This window comes from Hakea prostrata, chromosome 3 (genome assembly GCF_041222555.1).
Source record: "Hakea prostrata isolate BN-2017 chromosome 3, UWA_Hpros_2, whole genome shotgun sequence".
Lineage (NCBI taxonomy): Eukaryota > Viridiplantae > Streptophyta > Magnoliopsida > Proteales > Proteaceae > Hakea > Hakea prostrata.
In genome coordinates this window covers 69,456,705-69,464,353 of record NC_142602.1, presented here as the reverse complement: position 1 = coordinate 69,464,353, position 7,649 = coordinate 69,456,705, and positions in this window count along the sequence as shown.

Here is a 7,649-nt window from a genome sequence, read left to right as displayed (position 1 = left end):
CTTTCTCTCGTTTCAAGTGAAGGCAGTGGGGTAGCAGGAAGGAAGATTGTGGTTTGAAAGAAAAAGGGAGAAAAGGTAAAGAAATCTGTAACTTGATCGCAAAAACCATCCAAAGCAATCATTGCAACCATCACCACCGTTGCAACCTATCACTACAGCTGCCTTCCACCACTGCTGCAACCTACCACCAGCCCCACTACAACTTCAGACTCCTTTACTCCTTTCTTCGATTCATCAATGAAACCTAAAAGCCCCATCACTTATTCTTCTTCTGCCTTCTTCTCTTACAACTTGAGTTAAAAAACAAAAAATAAATAAATGAGAGCCAATGGCTTTTTCTTCTTTTGCCTTCTTCCCTTACGACTTGAAAAACCAAAACCACAACCTTCCTTCTTATTCTCTTTTGACTTGAGAAAAACTAGAATTCTAAACCAAGTCAACCGGCAAAAATTCGTCGAAGTATCGGCGAAACATCGCTATGTCGGTGGTGTCACCAGCCACCGACACGGCGACATGAACAAATATATCGAACTTTGGCTGCAATACGAACAGGCTGGGTTGAATTTTTCACAATCTAATAATTCTATGTTTTTAGCTAAACCCACTCTCATTCTCACCCTACTCAAAAGTATAAAATTCTTGTCTTTGATCTTGGACTCTGATGGGCCAAGCCAAGTCTAGCCTCACATTGATTGTCCCTAATTGGATTAGGTCAAGCCAGGTTGGCCCTACCCTCACTCACCTTGTCACTATCCCTATCCCTGTCCCTGGTTGGTCATATCCCCATACTCAATTGGCTTTTCATGACCCATGCCCTAATAAATTTGATATAAAAAATCAATTATTTCAAACCTAGAAGAAGAAGATACAAATGTAGATGTCATCAATCCAAAACAAAGTAACAATTTAGCAATGATTCCTTTCTCAAACTCATTTTGCAAGTTGATTTTGTGACTCTCTGGAATAAGAGTTAAATAATTAGGGATGAATCGTGATGGATTAAGCGGGACAAACACTAATCTTAGGCCCACCTTTGGCATTGATTCAAAGTTAGAATATGTTGGCCCTCATCCACCCTTAGGGCCAAAATCTTAAGCCCATGCCTTTTTTGAGCCTAGGCACGGACGGGTCAAATCCACTGAAGCCCAAGTTGCATCCCTAATTGCAAATCTATCAATTGGTGGCCCTAAGTTGCGTCCCTATTTGCCAATCTATCAATCTTTTTAGATCTTATGATATGATAAGAACAACCCAAATTTATCCCAAGTAACAATAATACAACAACAACAAAACCTATCCCTACTAAATAGGGTTAGTTCTACCACCCCAATAAAATAATAAATAAATAAATAGGATTGGCACCATGGGTCCCCTTCCTGTTGGATGTTTGCCAAGACATGCAATGTTGCCTTGGCCCATAATGTTGACAAATTGAGTTTGGGCCTAATTATTACGGTTGCGGATGGTAATGTGGTTAGAGTGGTATCGGAACCAGTTCACTTTTAGGATATCATAATAAGCGAACTCTTCGCTACCAGGACTAGAATACCTTACACCTTAGAAGAAGCTTTGTAAAAGGTCGTGGTTGAGTCCGATTTGTAGCAGGTGATCCTTATTCTAAAGGGATATGTTCAGAACTACCCACAGGAATTGCAACCGTCCACGATGTAAATCACTTATGTTCTATTTTTGTGGGTTGTAATTTTTGTAATCTTCCTATAGAGAAGCCAACTTGCCGGCTGATGCTTTAGCTAAGAGGCCCTAGTCATTAGATAGTTTAGGTAATAACTCCATATATATTCAATTCTATAATTGATGGGGAAAGATCCTTACCTGGATTCGCTTTCCCTTTTATGAAGTATACGCAGCGGAAGTAAATCTGGATCCACGTTCTTGTTCCACCACCAAAGCTCTACCGGGGTGATTCCACAATCACTAGGAAAGGGAATTATTTCCACAACCCAAATGCCTTGTGGAAAAAGGATGGAAGAGTGATCTAAACCAAAGGAAGGAAACCTTCAATGAGTTTCTCTTTCCTATGTTTTGGACAAAGGGAGAGAGAGATGGAGCCGCCTCTTTTCTGGAAAAAAATCTCGTACGAATGAATCACTCACTTACTCAAGTGATGCGGTGGTTACAAATATATAACCTATATTCTATAACCGCCCTAATTGTGAGTTTCCAAATTTGCCCTTGGGCATTTAATTTATTAATTATATTAATAAATTCCAACATCTCCCACTTGCACAAGGGTAAGTGTTAATCTCTCAATGTATCCCAGACACACATGTATATCTCAGATATACACATTTAATCTCTCAGCTATGTATCCCAGATACATAGACTTCTTGTGTCCCAGACACATGTATATCCCAGATATACATATATTGATCTCTTTGCTATGTATCCCATATACATAGACCACTTGTGTCCCAGACACAAACATCCACAAGTCATACTGGAAAAATGGGTTGTGTGACCAATGATATACTTGCACGCGTGAGCCCCAAACTAGGAACCTTCCCAGAAGGCCAGAATGACACATCACTCAAAGAAACAAATCAAATAAGCATTAGTATAACACAGTGTTCTAGGTTTATTCAAACTCACTAGACTAAAGGTATCTTGATCCCTCTAAGAGATCACCTTCTTGTCCTTAAAATGTTCACTACTGTAACACATACAGTTGGCGCAACAAACACTTTTAGGGTGTAGTTGAATCAAACATTTCCTTTCGCCCCAGACCATCACTACACTTAGGATTGACTCCTTTCCCGGTAGTGCCCCTTTAGGTCGAATCTATCATGACCATAGGTAACACCCCAAAGTAGCCACATCAACTCTTCATTTCATGATGTCATCGAAAGTCACTAAGAACACTAATGGACCATAAAGTCCAGGACTCACACAATGAGAGGAGCAGGGATCCATCCTATTATTTCCAATGATCGCTAAGCACACATAGTATCATATACGTGCTATGGTGGAGCATTCTATATACAATAAAATGTTTGTCCATCTCAACACCATACAAGTCTTAGTCTAGTCGCAACCTCTTGAGCCTAACCCAAGTTTCTTTATTGTTGCCCACCCTAGCGCCACATAATGTACTCGCACCTATCTCCTATAGGCAACATGAATAGTGGGAACATTCATGTCGATTCTCTTCACAATAGAGAAACTCATCTTGATTCCAAATCAAGGCGACATCATGATTATGAATTGACCTACACAAAGTCATTCACAATCGGTCTCATCACTACTCACCTCCAAGGCGCCAGAGGCGAATGCTCGTGTGAGTGAGCCATTCTCTTGCCTATTGACATATCTTGTTTTATGCTAGAAAGACACAATCACATAGAAAGTGAATAAAATAAATGCTGGAATGAACTCGTATTACTCAATAATAAGAAAGTTCCAGTACAAAAGTAAGTCACAATCTACACAAGCCTAAGGATTTTATATGAGAAATAAAAACATTCTTGGCCATAGGTTTGGTAAGAGGGTCATCTACCATCTGACTAGTAGATATGTGCTTTAGTACAACTTTCTTCCTTGATATAATGTCTCTAACAAAGTGATATCTCAATTGTATATGTTTGGTCTTTCCATGATATGTGGGGTCCTTGACATAGCTAAGAGCTGCCGTACTATCACAGTAGACAAGGGTAGCCTCTTTGGATGTCATCACAATTCCGGTATGTTGAAGGAATCTCCTCAACCAAACAACCTCTTGAACCGCAGCTGAGCATGCCACATACTCTTCTTCCATTGTCGAGAGGGATATACAAGTCTGCTTTTTGCTACACCACGAAATGGCCCCGCCATTCAGCAAGAAAGCATATCCAGAGGTTCATTTGCGCTCATCAATGTCTCCAGCCCAGTCGGCATCGCTATAGCCAACTAACCGCAGATCCGATCCTTGGTAACACAGCATGTAGTTACTCATTCCTCTGAGATATCTCAATATCCTCTTGATTGCTTTCCAGTGCTCTATGCCTGGGTTTGATTGGTACCGACTAACCAAACCCACTGCATAACAAATATCCGGCCTAGTACACATCATAGCGTACATAAGGCTACTCACTGCACTGGAATATGGAACTCTTTCCATCTTGGTTTTCTCCTCTAGAGTCTTAGGACCCATATCAAGGCTCAAATGCAAACTCTTTTCCACTGGAATCTCAATTGGTTTGCAGTTATGCATCTGGTATCTCGTCAAGACATTTTCAATATAGGTCTCCTGAGATAAACCAAGTAATTTCTTCTGCCTATTTCTGACAATCTTGACACCAAGCACATAGCTTGCTTCACCCATGTCCTTCATATCAAATACGGAGGACAACCATTTCTTAATGGTTTCCAATAGCTCCTTGTTATTGCTAGCCATAAGTATGTCATCTACATACAGTGTCAGAATGACATAATTATTATCAGATCTCTTGGTGTAAACACAGTGGTCTTCCTCAAGCATGGAAAAACCATTTTCCATCATAGCTTGGTGGAAGTGCACATACCACTATCTAGATGCTTGCTTTAAGCCATATATGGACTTCTTAAGCTTGCACACTTTGCGCTTAAGTCCATTAGCTTCAAAGCCTTGAGGTTGATCCATATAGATCTCTTCCTCAAGTTCTCCATTGAGAAAAGCAATTTTTACATCCATCTGATAAAGCTCCAAGTCCAACTGAGCGACAATGTCTAGTATGAGGCGGATTGAGGCAAACCTAACCACAGGGGAAAAAGTTTCCTCATAATCAACGCCCTCTCGTTGGGTGTAGCCCTTAGCCACTAAACGAGCCTTGAATCTCTCAATAGATCCATCCACCTTTCTCTTGATCTTGAGAACCCACTTGTTCCCAATTGCCTTTCGGCCCAGTGGCAAGTCAACCAAGTCCAAGACATGATTAATTTTCATGGACTCCAACTCTTCCTCTACTGCTTTCAACCATTCCTTTGAGCTTGACCCCGCTAGAGCTTCCTGCACACTCTTCGGTTCATGCTCATCGACTGAAGTCATCTCATAGTCGATCTCTTCAGGAGTTACCATGTAGGCTTCATCCTCTATGTTGAAACGTAAATGAGGAACTAGCCCGCGCCCACTACGTCGCAAGTGCATGTCAGATTGCTCACCCTCTGAGGTAGCTATCACATCTGCACTCCCACTCCCACTAGGATCTTCTGGATGAACCCCAGGTTCATTATCTAGAATATGAATCCCCGGAGTGACAAGACCACTATCTTGTATCTCAAAGAATTCCGATGATGCTTTGTTAACTCCTAAAAGAGATGGAAAATCTTTCTCCAAGAATGTTGCATCCCTAGATTCAAGTTTCGTTCTCCTCTCACTCTCATCTAGTCCAATAAAGATATGGCCCTTTGAGGGTTCAAAATATCTCACAAAGATACACTTTCTTCCTTCGGGTCCAAGCTTTCCATATTGGTGAGAAGTAGAATGAACATATGCTGCACATCCCCATGTGCGCAAATAACTCAAATCTGGCTTCCTTCTGGTCCACAACCCATATGGTGTGGAAGGAACCGATTTGGTTGTAACTCTGTTGAGGATATAGGCCGCAGTCAGCAAAGCATCTCCCCAATAAGAGATGGTTAGATTTTCCTGCGCTATCATGGATCTCACCATGTCTAGTAAGGTTCTATTCCTCCTCTTAGCAACCCCATTTTGCTGTGGAGTCCCTGGAATAGTTAGTTGTCTAGATATCCCCTTTTCATCACATAACCATTTGAACATATCGGAGAGATACTCTCTACCTCTATCCGTTCTAAGAGTTTTAATCTTTTTATCTAAATGATTCTCAACTAAGCTCATGAATTTCTTAAAACATTCTAGAGCTTCTAACTTATGAGAAATTAGATAAATGTGACCATACCGTGTATAGTCATCTATGAATGGGATGAAATAAGCCTGTCCTTTTCTAGTATGCACATTCATGGGTCCACATACATTTGAATGGATAAGTTTTAAAGGAAGAGAGGCTCTCAAAGCCTTTTTAAATAGTTTTCTAGTTGCTTTTCCTGCTAGACATGACTCACAGGTTGGCAAATCATATAGTGAACCTTGGCCAAAGAGGCCTTCTCTTGCCAACCTATTCATCCTATCTAAGCCAATATGTCCTAGTCTAGCATGCCACAAATTAGAATCAATACACACAGTATTTTGGCAAACAAAAGCATTACTAGGATTAGATAAATTATCAATTGTATCCAATACAATAAAACCATTATGAAGAAAACCATAACCATAAACTGTATCACCTAGATACAAAACCAAAGAAATTGTTTTCAAATACAAGTCTAAAACCATGTCTCAAAAGATAAATAACAGAAACAAGATTTCGCCAAATGTCTAGAGCATACAGCACATCATGGAGTAACAACGTCATGCCACCTTGCAAAACTAATCTGCATGTGCCTATGCCATGAACCTCCACATCTGAGCTGTTCCCCATTGTTATTCTCCTGCTTCCTCTTGGAATACGACGGTATTCCACGAAGCTCGAGCCTTCCCTTGTTATGTGTTCTGTCGCACCTGAATCAACAATCCACAAAGGATTTAGTTCAGCAAGCATAGTAGAACTTGTTACATAACAAGATGAGGTATAACACACAGTACATACCTCCTGCTCAGTGCAATCACGAGCAAAATTACCAGGCTTTTGGCACTTAAAGCAAATCAAAGGTGATTTCTTCTTGCCAAAACTAGTCCCCTTGAACGCTTGGGGCCACTCTTGTTTTTGTTCCCACCCTGGTTACTTTGCTTGGACCGCTGAGGTTGAGCTTTCTCTCTCTTGCGCTTGAAGCCTTCACCCTTACTAGTGCTAGCTTCAGCAGCAAGTACATCAGTTTGAGGGACATCGGCCAACATCTGATCCTCCTCTAGCTCAAGGTGCTTGGCAGCTTGATCAAAAGATTTGACATCATCAGCATGAGTCAAGAAGATCTTCATATGCTCCCAAATATTTGGCAATGACCTGATGACTGCGGAGACCTGCTCCTCATCAGTCTTTTGGCGCCCACATGCGCTCAACTCACTAATCATGTTAGACATGATGGTTATATGCTGCCTCATGGTGTGACCCTGGCGCATTTTATAACCGTCAAAGGTGAGTCCGAGCTGGTGGCCTCTTGTGGTGGAAGTCCCTTCGTACTGGAACTTCACAGCCTCCCACACAGACTTTGTAGTCCTATGCTTCTCAAACCGAAACATCAGGTCATCCCTCATGGAGCTCAGGATTGTAATCCTAGCTACCCGGTCTTTCCTCTTCCAAGCATTGTATGTCTTAAGGTCCCTGCGATGCTGTGCAGTGGTACCTTCCTTAAGTGGGTTCATGGTCTGGTATATGGTTTCCATCATATCCTGCTCTTCCAGGAGATATTGCACCTTTCGGTGCCAAAGGTCATAGTTCCTCTCATTCAGCTTATCTCCTCTATTGAGGTCAACAACTATGCTCTTTGTAGCAGCCATTTATTCTAGAGACATTATATACAAGGATGAGTTCAATTATTCTAGCATAAAAACACAACACAAGCAACATCAAATCACACTAGCATAGTCAACCTATGGGATAAGCATTTAAACCAAAAGAGATGCTAACAAATATGCAATCAAATTCTCATGCAAACCCACG